The sequence below is a fragment of the Mus musculus genome, chromosome 10 (genome assembly GCF_000001635.26).
Source record: "Mus musculus strain C57BL/6J chromosome 10, GRCm38.p6 C57BL/6J".
Taxonomy (NCBI): Eukaryota; Metazoa; Chordata; class Mammalia; order Rodentia; family Muridae; genus Mus; species Mus musculus.
Genome location: NC_000076.6, coordinates 65,895,638 through 65,910,370, shown reverse-complemented (window position 1 = coordinate 65,910,370; position 14,733 = coordinate 65,895,638). Strand labels below are relative to the sequence as shown.

General features: G+C 38.5%; 1 long non-coding RNA gene across 1 annotated transcript in view; it reads left to right on the top strand.

Annotated features, from left to right (window-relative positions):
- Positions 1-2,131: 2,131 nt before the first annotated feature.
- Positions 2,132-14,733, top strand: part of Gm30853 (predicted gene, 30853) — a 32,452-nt gene continuing 19,850 nt past the window's right edge. The window contains exons 1-3 of the long non-coding RNA NR_155764.1: positions 2,132-2,170; positions 10,689-10,753; positions 11,496-11,646. This is a non-coding gene — a long non-coding RNA (predicted gene, 30853). The remainder of the gene's footprint in view (positions 2,171-10,688; positions 10,754-11,495; positions 11,647-14,733) is intronic.

The window sequence follows — 14,733 nt, the reverse complement described above, 5'->3', positions numbered from 1 at the left end:
TTTTTTAATGGTGTTATTTGATTTCATGGAGTCCACCTTGTTGATTTCTTTATATATATTGGATATTAGTCCCCTATCTGATTTAGGATAGGTAAAGATCCTTTCCCTATCTGTTGGTGGTCTTTTTGTCTTATTGACAGTGTCTTTTGCCTTGCAGAAGCTCTGCAATTTTAAGAGGTCCCATTTATCGATTCTCCCTGTACCCATATCTTCGAGGCTTTTCCCTACTTTCTCTTCTATAAGTTTCAGTGTCTCTGGTTTTATGTGGAGTTCCTTAATCCACTTAGATTTGACCTAGTACAAGGAGATAAAGCCAGCCTGGTCTATAGATCAAGCTCCAGGACAGCCAGGCCTACACAGAGAAATCTTGTCTCAGAAAAACACAAAAAAATCCAAAAAATCCAAACAATCGATATGGTATAAATGACCTTAGTCCAAGTGCCCCCATCTAGACATCTCATAACCACATATAATTCCACCTCCAGAGGATATGATTACCTCTTCTGGCTCCCAAGGACAGGTATGCACCCCCATGCACCCCCACATATACACAAATAAAATACATTGTAAAAATAGTTTCCTGTTAGAATCCATTTTGCTAATGGTTTCATTTGGATAATTTGTTTAACAATATTCTCATCACTACATACAAAGTTTTATATTATTTTAGAAAGAGATTTGCTCTGGGAATGATTATTTAAAACATTAGTTGTGGTATTATTTCTTGATAAATTTCTTCAACATTGTTTCAAATATAGCTATACTTTGTATAAGTTCCCCCATTCTTTCTTATAAATGGAGTTGCTAGTTGCTCGAGACATAGACAATACTAGCCAGCATTATTAGATAGTATAATTAAAATAACTTGATTTGACATTCTTCTCCTAATCTGTCTTTCCATATTTTATAAGAGAGCTTCCTCTTTTCCCATGACTGTATTTATGTATTTCCTAAGAAGAATTAGTGAGGCCCAGGCACTTTTTGTGTTTTCTGCTATAAATTTAAGTTGGTTTTTTGTTTGCTTGTTTGTTTGTTTGGTTGGTTGGTTGGTTTTTGTTTTTTCTACTTCAAATACTTAAATTATGTTTGAGAAAGAAGAAAATACACAACGTGTCTTAGGACTCTAAAGTATTTTGATTCTATCTTTCAGCATGTGTTGAGTTAAAAACTACATGAACTCATTGATTAATTTATAAGGATAAATGTATTCATTATTGTGACTTAGTCAATATATTTGTATTTCATTAGGAAGTTACTCAAAGTGTGAATTAGAATAATTTCCCCCAAATTAGTCATTGTTCTCTCTCTTAATTCTCTTTGAAAGCCCAAATACTCCTTACATTCGGCTTGGCCATGTAACTTGCTTTGGGTGAGGCAGTAATAATACATATCACAGAGGTAGAGAATCCTGGAACTCGAAAGACTGAGTCTTGCCTTGCTGCCCCCAAGGAAACCATGAACACCAGTAGTGTAAGTACAGAGGTACCCACTGGCCATACCATAGGTGATTATGCAAACGAACTCCCAGCCCCGTGTAGGTGTTAACATTTAGTCAAATCATTCCATAGGTTACTGGTGCTGAGCAATGTTAGCACAAGAACCATCCAACCATTTCAAACTCACACTGGAAATCCACAGCATCTTGAAACAGTAAATGACTCTTGCTGCTCACCCGCCTCAGTTGGCCCCCCTCAGCCTGCAGGAGAAATCAGGGTCCTGATCAGGTGGGAAGGAGTCAGTGAGAAATGACAAACAAATAGGGACACAAGGGAGTGTGTTGAATCTGAATATAATTTGTCAAATTGAGCATCAGACTTTTAATACAGAAGGAAATAGGGAAGTTAGGTGACACATTGGCGAGGTACAATGAGGTTACTGGATGATTAATGACTCTAACACAAAACAGAGGAATGCAAACATAAAGACTGGCAGGAACTGGGCAATAAAACAAGTGAGACAAAGTCAGCTCATCTAAGGTCAGCCATATTCTTAGAAGCCAAGTGTGAGGTCTTTACACTCCCGGGGCAAGAGCTTTCACACCCAAGTCATGGTTCTAATTAGGGAGTTCTGCTCTAGCTAACCTTCTCATGAACAATGCAGCATTCTAAATGCAGCATTCTAGTTCCTCCTCAAATCACAGCCAATCTACTTCCTGTAAATTCCTGTATATGTGAGTGGCTTGGCTTTTATCCTAAGTGATTGTGTGTGGGGACTTTCTACTAATAAGTAATGTAGTCTGCCATACATAACTATAATAAGAATTCTAAACTTGCTTTGCTAAGCTTGCCCTGAGATTTCTAACTCTATGTAGAAGATAGTTAATGCCTGATTTCTTTCACTATCTCTCTTACAATACTAGAGGCAATTCTGAATGTCACTGAATAAGTAACATTCTTACTGAATTCCAAACACAGGGTTGGCTTAAGGACTACCTAGGGTATTGGTTAAGGCCAGGAAGCAAAGTACAGTTTTGCTTAGGTATTTGGCAAGTCATTGATTGGAGGCACCTATAATAAAACAATACTGAAAGAGAGCACACAGATCCATTATTCAGGATGCCATGGTTTCCAGGAGACTAAGTTTCCATAAACTTTTTGCCTTGGGACTGTGTCCAGGTTTCTAGTTCTGTCATGCGAGTCACTACTGGAGTGGGTGTAGCAGACTCCCATTTTTGCCCTTGAGGCTTTAGATGTTTTGTTACACAGAAAAAAAAAAAAAAGCAATGGCATCTCTGGGTAAATTAGTAAATTAGTTACCACAAGAATATAGTGCTATTATAATGTCAGGATTGCATATTTATATTAAATATGTATTCATGAGTGACTTTCAAAACCAGACTTCAGTATCTTTATGGTGTTTACAGGAGACAAAAAGGTTTTATGTAAATCCTTATTTTTTTTCTTTTTTTTTCCATTTTTTATTAGGTATTTAGCTCATTTACATTTCCAATGCTATACCAAAAGTCCCCCATATCCACCCACCCCCACTCCCCTGCCCACCCACTCCCCCTTTTTGGCCCTGGTGTTCCCCTGTACTGGGGCATATAAAGTTTGCAAGTCCAATGGGCCTCTCTTTCCAGTGATGGCCGACTAGGCCATCTTTTGATATATATGCAGCTAGAGTCAAGAGCTCCGGGGTACTGGTTAGTTCATAATGTTGTTCCACCTATAGGGTTGCAGATCCCTTTAGCTCCTTGGCTACTTTCTCTAGCTCCTCCATTGGGAGCCCTATGATCCATCCATTAGCTGACTGTGAGCATCCACTTCTGTGTTTGCTAGGCCCTGGCATAGTCTCACAAGAGACAGCTACATCTGGGTCCTTTCAATAAAATCTTGCTAGTGTATGCAATGGTGTCAGCGTTTGGATGCTGATTATGGGGTGGATCCCTGGATATGGCAGTCTCTACATGGTCCATCCTTTCATCTCAGCTCCAAACTTTGTCTCTGTAACTCCTTCCATGGGTGTTTTGTTCCCAAATCTAAGGAGGGGCATAGTGTCCACACTTCAGTCTTCATTCTTCTTGAGTTTCATGTGTTTAGCAAATTGTATCTTATATCTTGGGTATCCTAGGTTTGGGGCTACTATCCACTTATCAGTGAGTACATATTGTGTGAGTTTCTTTGTGAATGTGTTACCTCACTCAGGATGATGCCCTCCAGGTCCATCCATTTGGCTAGGAATTTCATAAATTCATTCTTTTTAATAGCTGAGTAGTACTCCATTGTGTAGATGTACCACATTTTCTGTATCCATTCCTCTGTTGAGGGGCATCTAGGTTCTTTCCAGCTTCTGGCTATTATAAATAAGGGTGCTATGAACATAGTGGAGCATGTGTCCTTCTTACCAGTTGGGGCATCTTCTGGATATATGCCCAGGAGAGGTATTGCTGGATCCTCCGGTAGTACTATGTCCAATTTTCTGAGGAACCGCCAGACTGATTTCCAGAGTGGTTGTACAAGCCTACACTCCCACCAACAATGGAGGAGTGTTCCTCTTTCTCCACATCCACGCCAGCATCTGCTGTCACCTGAATTTTTGATCTTAGCCATTCTGACTGGTGTGAGGTGGAATCTCAGGGTTGTTTTGATTTGGATTTCCCTGATGATTAAGGATGTTGAACATTTTTTCAGGTGTTTCTCTGCCATTCGGTATTCCTCAGGTGAGAATTCTTTGTTCAGTTCTGAGCCCCATTTTTTAATGGGGTTATTTGATTTTCTGAAGTCCACCTTCTTTATATATGTTGGATATTAGTCCCCTATCTGATTTAGGATAGGTAAAGATCCTTTCCCAATCTGTTGGTGGTCTTTTTGTCTTATTGACGGTGTCTTTTGCCTTGCAGAAACTTTGGAGTTTCATTAGGTCCCATTTGTCAATTCTCGATCTTACAGCACAAGCCATTGCTGTTCTGTTCAGGAATTTTCCCCCTGTGCCCATTTCTTCAAGGCTTTTCCCCACTTTCTCCTCTATAAGTTTCAGGGTCTCTGGTTTTATGTGAAGTTCCTTGATTCACTTAGATTTGACCTTAGTACAAGGAGATAAGTATGGATCGATTCGCATTCTTCTACACGATAACAACCAGTTGTGCCAGCACCAATTTTTGAAAATGCTGTCTTTCTTCCACTGGATGGTTTTAGCTCCCTTGTCGAAGATCAAGTGACCATAGGTGTGTGGGTTCATTTCTGGGTCTTCAATTCTATTCCATTGGTCTACTTGTCTGTCTCTATACCAGTACAATGCAGTTTTTATCACAATTGCTCTGTAATAAAGCTTTAGGTCTGGCATGGTGATTCTGCCAAAAGTTCTTTTATCCTTGAGAAGAATTTTTGCTATCCTAGGTTTTTTTGTTATGCCAGACAAATTTGCAAATTGCTCCTTCCAATTCATTGAAGAATTGAGTTGGAATTTTGATGGGGATTGCATTGAATCTGTAGATTGCTTTTGGCAAGATAGCCATTTTTACAATGTTGATCCTGCCAATCCATGAGCATGGGAGATCTTTCCATCTTCTGAGATCTTCCTTAATATCTTTCTTCAGAGATTTGAAGTTTTTATCATACAGATCTTTCACTTCCTTAGTTAGAGTCACGCCGAGATATTTTATATTATTTGTGACTATTGAGAAGGGTGTTGTTTCCCTAATTTCTTTCTCAGCCTGTTTATTCTTTGTATAGAGAAAGGCCATTGACTTGTTTGAGTTTATTTTATATCCAGCTACTTCACCGAAGCTGTTTATCAGGTTTAGGAGTTCTCTGGTAGAATTTTTAGGGTCACTTATATATACTATCATATCATCTGCAAAAACTGATATTTTGACTTCCTCTTTTTCAATTTGTATCCCCTTGATCTCCTTTTGTTGTCGAATTGCTCTGGCTAATACTTCAAGTACTATGTTGAAAAGGTAGGGAGAAAGTGAGCAGCCTTGTCTAGTCCCTGATTTTAGTGGGATTGCTTCCAGCTTCTCTCCATTTACTTTGATGTTGGCTACTGGTTTGCTGTAGATTACTTTTATCATGTTTAGGTATGGGCCTTGAATTCCTGATCTTTCCAGAACTTTTATCATGAATGGGTGTTGGATCTTGTCAAATGCTTTTTCTGAATCTAACGAGATAATCATGTGATTTTTGTCTTTGAGTTTGTTTATATAATGGATTACATTGATGGATTTTCGTATATTAAACCATCCCTGCATCCCTGGAATAAAACCTACTTGGTCAGGATGGATGATTGCTTTAATGTGTTCTTGGATTCGGTTAGCGAGAATTTTATTGAGGATTTTTGCATCGATATTTATAAGAGAAATTGGTCTGAAGTTCTCTATCTTTGTTGGGTCTTTCTGTGGTTTAGGTATCAGAGTAATAGTGGCTTTATAAAATGAGTTGGGTAGAGTACCTTCTACTTCTATTTTGTGAAATAGTTTGTGCAGAACTGGAATTAGATCTTCTTTGAAGGTCTGATAGAACTCTGCACTAAACCCATCTGGTCCTGGGATTTTTTTGGCTGGGAGACTATTAATAACTGCTTCTATTTCTTTAGGTGATATGGGACTGTTTAGATGGTCAACTTGATCCTGATTCAACTTTGGTACCTGGTATCTGTCCAGAAATTTGTCCATTTCGTCCAGGTTTTCCAGTTTTGTTGAGTATAGCCTTTTGTAGAAGGATCTGATGGTGTTTTGGATTTCTTCAGGATCTGTTGTTATGTCTCCCTTTTCATTTCTGATTTTGTTAATTAGGATTTTGTTCCTGTGCCCTTTTGTGAGTCTAGCTAAGGGTTTATCTATCTTGTTGATTTTCTCAAAGAACCAACTCCTCGTTTGGTTAATTCTTTGAATAGTTCTTCTTGTTTCCACTTGGTTGATTTCACCCCTGAGTTTGATTATTTCCTGCCGTCTACTCCTCTTTGGTGAATTTGCTTCCTTTTTTTCTAGGGCTTTTAGATGTGTTGTCAAGCTGCTAGTATGTGCTCTCTCCCGTTTCTTCTTGGAGGCACTCAGAGCTATGAGTTTCCCTCTTAGAAATGCTTTCATTGTGTCCCATAGGTTTGGGTACGTTGTGGCTTCATTTTCATTAAACTCTAAAAAGTCTTTAATTTCTTTCTTTATTCCTTCCTTGACCAAGGTATCATTGAGAAGAGTATTATTCAGTTTCCACGTGAATGTTGGCTTTCCATTATTTATGTTGTTATTGAAGATCAGTCTTAGGCCATGGTGGTCTGATAGGATACATGGGACAATTTCAATATTTTTGTATCTATTGAGGCCTGTTTTGTGACCAATTATATGGTCAATTTTGGAGAAGGTCCCGTGAGGTGCTGAGAAGAAGGTATATCCTTTTGTTTTAGGATAAAATGTTCTGTAGATATCTGTCAGGTCCATTTGTTTCATAACTTCTGTTAGTTTCACTGTGTCCCTGTTTAGTTTCTGTTTCCACGATCTGTCCTTTGAAGAAAGTGGTGTGTTGAAGTCTCCCACTATTATTGTGTGAGGTGCAATGTATGCTTTGAGCTTTACTAAAGTGTCTCTAATGAATGTGGCTGCCCTTACATTTGTTGCGTAGATATTCAGAATTGAGAGTTCCTCTTGGAGGATTTTACCTTTGATGAGTATGAAGTGTCCCTCCTTGTCTTTTTTGATAACTTTGGGTTGGAAGTCGATTTTATCTGATATTAAAATGGCTACTCCAGCTTGTTTCTTCAGTCCATTTGCTTGGAAAATTGTTTTCCAGCCTTTTACTCTGAGGTATTGTCTGTCTTTTTCCCTGAGATGGGTTTCCTGTAAGCAGCAGAATGTTGGGTCCTGTTTGTGTAGCCAGTCTGTTAGTCTATGTCTTTTTATTGGGGAATTGAGTCCATTGATAATAAGAGATATTAAGGAAAAGTAATTGTTGCTTCCTTTTATTTTTGTTGTTAGAGTTGGCATTCTGTTCTTGTGGCTGTCTTCTTTTTGGTTTGTTGAATGATTACTTTCTTGGTTGTTCTAGGGCGTGAATTCCGTCCTTGTATTGCTTGTTTTCTGTTATTATCCTTTGAAGGGCTGGATTCGTGGAAAGATATTGTGTGAATTTGTTTTTTGTCGTGGAATACTTTGGTTTCTCCATCTATGGTAATTGAGAGTTTGGCCGGGTATAGTAGCCTGGGCTGGCATTTGTGTTCTCTTAGTGTCTGTATAACTTCTGTCCAGGCTCTTCTGGCTTTCATAGTCTCTGGTGAAAAGTCTGGTGTAATTCTGATAGGCCTTCCTTTATATGTTACTTGACCTTTCTCCCTTACTGCTTTTAATATTCTATCTTTATTTAGTGCATTTGTTGTTCTGATTATTATGTGTCGGGAGGAATTTCTTTTCTGGTCCAGTCTATATGGAGTTCTGTAGGCTTCTTGTATGATCATGGGCATCTCTTTTTTTATGTTTGGGAAGTTTTCTTCTATTATTTTGTTGAAGATATTAGCTGGCCCTTTAAGTTGAAAATCTTCATTCTCATCAATTCCTATTATCCGTAGGTTTGGTCTTCTCATTGTGTCCTGGATTACCTGGATGTTTTGAGTTAGGATCCTTTTGCATTTTGTATTTTCTTTGACTGTTGTGTCGATGTTCTCTATGGAATCTTCTGCACCTGAGATTCTCTCTTCCATTTCTTGTATTCTGTTGCTGATGCTCGCATCTATGGTTCCAGATCTCTTTCCTAGGGTTTCTATCTCCAGCGTTGCCTCGCTTTGGGTTTTCTTTATTGTGTCTACTTCCCCTTTTAGTTCTAGTATTGTTTTGTTCATTTCCATCACCTGTTTGGATGTGTTTTCCTGTTTTTCTTTAATGATTTCTACCTGTTTGGCTGTGTTTTCCTGCTTTTCTTTAAGGGCCTGTAACTCTTTAGCAGTGCTCTCCTGTAATTCTTTAAGTGACTTATGAAAGTCCTTCTTGATGTCCTCTATCATCATCATGAGAAATGTTTTTAAATCTGGGTCTAGATTTTCGGTTGTGTTGGGGTGCCCAGGACTAGGTGGGGTGGGAGTGCTGCGTTCTGATGATGGTGAGTGGTCTTGATTTTTGTTAGTAGGATTCTTACGTTTGCCTTTCGCCATCTGGTAATCTCTGAAGCTAGCTGTTTTAGTTGTCACTGTTAAGAGCTTGTTCTTCAGGTGACTCTGTTAGCCTCTATAAGCAGACCTGGAGGGTAGCACTCTCCTTAGTTTCAGTGGGCAGAGTATTCTCTGCAGGCAACCTCTCTTCTTGCAGGGCAGGTACCCAGATATCTGGTATTCGAACCAGACTCCTGGCAGAAGTTGTGTTCCACTCACTAGAGGTCTTAGGATCTCCTGTGGAATCCTGTGTGGGCCCTTGCGGGTGTCAGGCGACTCCGCTGGCAAGATAGCCCGGGGCTCGAGTGGAGTGGAAGGGGTTTGTGCCCCAGATCAAGCCCGGGTAGCCTGCTTCCCTATGTACAGCAGTCTCAGGTTCCGCGCTATTGGATTGGGGCAGGTGCTATGTTCCACTCACCAGAGGTCTCAGGATCCCGTGGGGAGTCCCGTGTGGGCCCTTGCGGGTGTTGGGCAAGACTCTGCTGGCAAGGTAGCCAGGGGCTCGAGTCGAGCGGAAGGGACTTGTGCCCCAGATCAGGCCCGGGTAGCCTGCTTCCCTATGTACTGCAGTCTCAGGTTCCAAGCTATTGGATTGGGGCAGGCGCTGTGTTCCACTCACCAGAGGTCTTAGGATCCCGTGGGGTGTCCCGTGTGGGCCCTTGCGGGTGTTGGGCAAGACTCTGCTGGCAAGGTAGCCTGGGGCTCGAGTTGAGTGGAAGGGACTTGTGCCCCAGATCAGGCCTGGGTAGCCTGCTTCCCTATGTACCGCAGTCTCAGGTTCCACGCGATTGGATTGGGGCAGGCACTGTGTTCCACTCACCAGAGGTCTTAGGATCCCATGGGGAGTCCCATGTGGGCCCTTGCGGGTGTTGGGCAAGACTCTGTTGGCAAGGTAGCCCGGGGCTCGAGTCGAGCGGAAGGGACTTGTCATTTTTTTTTTTCTTGATAGAAGTAAAGCCAGTGTCAAAAGAATCCACTGTTGCATGAAACGTCTAGTCATTATGGCATTATATTTTGTATTATGTTTAGTAAACCAATCCCTCACTAACATAAAGGAGTAAAACCATGTTAAAGTAAGTGACAATCTGTATATTAAGAGAATGTGAAAGAAATTGTTCTCTGGAGATGTCACTTGCATTCAATTAATGAGTAAAGCAGTATTGATGTGTCAAAAACTTCCATTTACCATTTCATGATTAACTTCCATGTATCAGAATGCAACAATGCACAATTTTAGCTACACATATGTCTGTAATCCATACACTTATCTAGGTTAAGGCAGGAGCATCATGTGTTCAAAGATTGCCTAGCATCCATGGCAAGTATAGATGATGACAAAGATAGAGATAGATGATTGATAGGTACATAGATATTGATAGAGTTACATATCTCATTCTCAATCTAGATCTAGGTCTACATCTAGATAGATGGATGGATGAAGAGATAGATAGATAGACGAATTTTTGTTATTATAGTATTGGGATTTGAGGAAGGGTCTCTGTCTTAGTTTTGGTTTTATTGTTATGGATAGACACCATGACCAAGGCAACTCTTATTAGAACAAAATTTAATCAGGGCTAGCTTACAGGTTCTGAGTTTCAGTCCATTATTGTCAAGCCATGACAGCAACCAGGTAGACAGGGGACTGGAACTGCTGACAGTTCCACCTCTTGTTTCAAAGACAGCTAGGAGAAGACTGGCTTCCAGGTAGCTAGGATGAGGATCTTAAAGCCAACACTCACAGTGACACACTTCTTCCAACAAGGCTATACCTCCAAATAGTGATAATCCCTGGGCGAAGTATATTCAAACCACCACAGTCTCTTTGGCATTCACAACTACAAAGATATAGCTGTTTGTAGAACATGTGATGGTTTATAAGTCTAACAAAATAAAATTGTCAAATTAAAAAAGAAACACTCTCTTATTTAAAAAAATACTTCCTTAGGTAAGGATTGTAAGTGTAATTCTTTGAAAAGTAGTTGACTACTGTTACATTTTAATGGGAATGTGGTAGAGCAGGAAATTTGCCAAAACATGTGCTGAGCAGATTCCAACATTTGCAGATTTTTTTCTAGATGATTAACAGCCTTTATCTTTTGTATCCCCTCACATAGCTCTGCACATGGGCTGATGAAGAAGAAAAGCTCAAAGAAGAAGCATACAGCTGGCTCACTTCATGGTCAGTACATCAGCATGCCCTGTGGCTTTTCAATTCCTTCCTTGTAAGCTCCATCTTGAATCCCGTGACTTTCTTTTTATTTTTTTTTCAATTTTTATTAGATATTTTCTTCATTTACATTTTGAATGCTATCCTGAAAGTCCCCTATACCCTCCCCCACCCCCTGCCCTGCTCCCCTACACACCCATTCCCACTTCTTGACCCTGGCTTTCCCCTGTACTGGGGCATATAAAGTTTGCAAGACCAAGGGGCCTCTCTTCCCAATGATGGCCGACTAGGCCATCTTCTGCTACATATGCAGCTAGAGACACGAACTCTGGGGGTACTGATTAGTTCATATTATTTTTCCACCTATAGGGTTGCAGACCCTTTCAGCTCCTTGGGTACTTTCTCTAGCTCCTCCATTGGGGCCTTTGTGTTCCAAACATGACATAAAAAGCTACAATAAGACCAGGAACAAGCCACTACATCGTGGCCAGATGAAATTACCTAATAGGAGGAAAAAGATCTCACAAGATGGCAAAAGTGTCAGGAACGGCACGTGCTCCCATTCTTAAGATTACCACAAGAACATCAAGCTATTCAAGCATAATGTACATATAGAGGGCTAGGTCAGATCCTGACAGGTTCCCTGATATCTGTGAGCCCCCATGAATTCAGGTCAGTTGATGCTGTGGGTCATTTTCTCATGGTGCCCCTGACCCCTCTGGCTCATCTGATACTTCTTTCCCCTCCTCTACAGGACGTCCTGAGCTCCACCTAATGTTTGGCTGCGGGGCTTAGTATCTGCTCCCATCAGTTGCTAGATGAATTCCCTCTGGTTGTCTTGATAATGATTCTGCTGGACCATGGTTCCAGAACACTCTGAAGATTGGAAAAACTATAGATCAAAGGTTTTATGGCTGGGTTTGTATTCTAATCCTTCCACTTGAGGTTTTGCCTGGTTATAGAAGTTAGCTGATTCAGGCTCTGTGTTCCCTATTACTAGGTGTAAGATAACTTATTTCAGTTCCATCCAGGAGGTATTTTCAAGGACTAGCCTTAAAAAAAGCGTTCATTCCATAAGCAATTTAGACTTTGGTTGTGCCGAGATGAAAGATGAACTTTTTATTTTGAAGGTTCCCTTTTAAATGGCTATTGTTATTTTGTAAGTAATTAAATTTATTAGATAGTTTACTAGCTGTTCAGACCCTCCAGGAATTAAAATATGTATCTAAAGACAGGAAAGATGGAAGCAATGATATAGAACATCCTTCAACATCCTTCAAAGATGCTACTCAAAGTCTTCTCAGATTTACTTGAAGATCAAGAACATATTTTTGCTCTAAAAAATGGATTAACTTACAGTGCTTCAAAGAGCCACAATGTTCTCTTAAATTAAGGTTTAACATTTATGTGTATTTAATGATCAGATATCTTATTTAATTAATTTTAATTACAGAATATTATGTGATTAAACTGGTGGTCAACCATTCTCATAATTGCCAAATGTACATTTCTAATTGGATTGAACAATGCAATTTAAATCACTGACCTTTAAGATTTCGTTAGGTCTTTCTTATTCTCTTTATATCAAAAGTATATTAACAATTGTTTAAATAACTTATTCTTACTTGATATATTCACTGTAATAAAACATCACTCTTAAAATTAATTTGTTCATTTAACCAAATATTTAGTTACCTTTAAAGTACCTTTTAACATTTATTTAATGATTATTTTTTAGCATCTATCAACAACTCAATTACTATTATTAATTTACGCAGTGAGGTGCTTTTAAAAGTATATTCATTTCATATTAATAAATTGGATTTTTCAATCCTCATCAAATTACATTTTTTGCAAGGAATGTATGTGAAGGACAAAAGCCCAGGACCTACTTTGCTAGACTGAGGTGTCTCAAGCTGTTATAGATGTGTGTTGGCAAGATACACACACACACACACACACATATATATATATATATATATATATATATATACACACACACACATATATATATGTATACACACACACACACACACACACACACACACACATATATATATATATATATATATATATAAAGAAGACATAATTACTGTCATCTTAAGATAATTGTATTGAATCTCAATTCAAACCCAAAATAGATGCAGTCTCACATTTGATTTTGCCAGACATTAAATTTACATAGTTATAGAAAATCCAATGTTGCCATAGGGACTCAATGTTAGAAAAGTTAATTTTTGAAAAACTTTATTGCAGTTATTAACACGAGTAATTTTCTTTGAATAAACTGTAAATGCTGAAATGTGAAGGTATTAATTGCCTACTAAGACGTAGTGAATTAGGTGAACTAGGTGAATGGGATAATTAATAATATGTATTAATGTATAAATTTCTAATATATATATATGCATATATGTATTGTGTTTATTATATATATGTATATGTATAGTGTTTATATTTTGCAAAACATAGCCTATATCTTTTTTCAAGGTTCAACCCTAATCTGCAAAAAAAAAAAATTATGTAATTATTGGCATTGATAAGGAAAATAGATGCCAAATATGACTGAAGTTTTTTTGGCCTTTAATTGTCAGGTGTAACTATGTGACTGTTATAAAAGATAAATTTGGAAACACATCATGTTAATATAATGTGGAGTTATATTATATTGATTATTGCAGAGAAATATTGGTGTGACAGATAATTGGAGAGCTCCTTTCCTGGAGTGGTCTTAGAGGTGTATGGTTATTGTATTTGCATAGGCATTATCTGTAATTTTTTTTGAACTGCTTCACATATTATTTAATTATTCTTGGTTTTTAGAGACAAGGTATTGTTCTGGAATCTGGGCTGCCATCAATCTTTTCATTGTCCTACCTCAGCTTCTCAAATTCTTAATTACAAATGTGTGCCCTCCATACAGAACTACAGTTCTAATTTTAAACTAAAGAAAAATTCTTAGGCTGGGCAGTAGTGGTGCATGCCTTTAATCCCAGCACTTAAGAGGCAGAGGCAGGTGGATTTTTGAGTTTGAGGTCAGCCTGGTCTACAAAGTGAGTTTCAGGACAGCCAGGACTGCACAGAGAAACCCTGTCTTGAAAACCAAAACCAAAAACCAAACCAAAACAAAACAAAACAAAAAATTCTTAGCATTGTAATATGTTTACCCAATTGTATTTTCCTTCTTTTCTTTTCCCTCAAATTTCTCTAACTTTTAAAAAAAATTAGATTTCTTGAACCAACTTGAAATGAGGGGTAGAACATAACAGAACCCGAGGCATAAAAGAAAGTCAGAAATACAATGCATTCATAGAGATCACTACCAACCATCAGAAGAGGTGCAAATAAATGACATTTACTATTTCTCATGAAACTCACCAAACCAAACCAAATTAGTGAGAGGAAGGACAGAACTTGAACAAATGGAACAAAGTAAACCAAGAAGAAGATGAATGTCAGGGACAGGTTCTTGTTAGGTTCCACTATCAGTGAGCATGTGAGGGCTGGGACCAGTGTTAAGAGATGTAGAGAGGCAAGGATGTTGAAATTCAACAGAAGGCATTATGGCATGGGTAGGAAGAAGCAAAGGGTTTATTGTGCTGTTGGACAATAAGGTGTCTGTAGGAGTTGCCTGTTCCCTTTGTGTTCCAAGAAGATACAAGAAAGGACTTTTTAAGATTTTATCATTTTAAAAAAGGTCAATGTTTTCATTCATTTTAAGCATTGGACAGCTTAAGTGCATTGAAATATGTTCAATTTATAAATAATTATAATGGTTATTATACATCAAGTTTAAATAGGTCCAATTAAAACAAAAAACAACCCTTTTCCCCACTAACATAAGCGTACAAAACAAAATCAATTTATTATTGTCATTTGGAAATATTACCAACAAACCTCACTGCATCGTTGATCATTTCCCTTATGCTCAGAAAATAGCATAGACTTATATAAAGTGGCTGAGATAATATTCCAAGGGATGAAGTGATGAT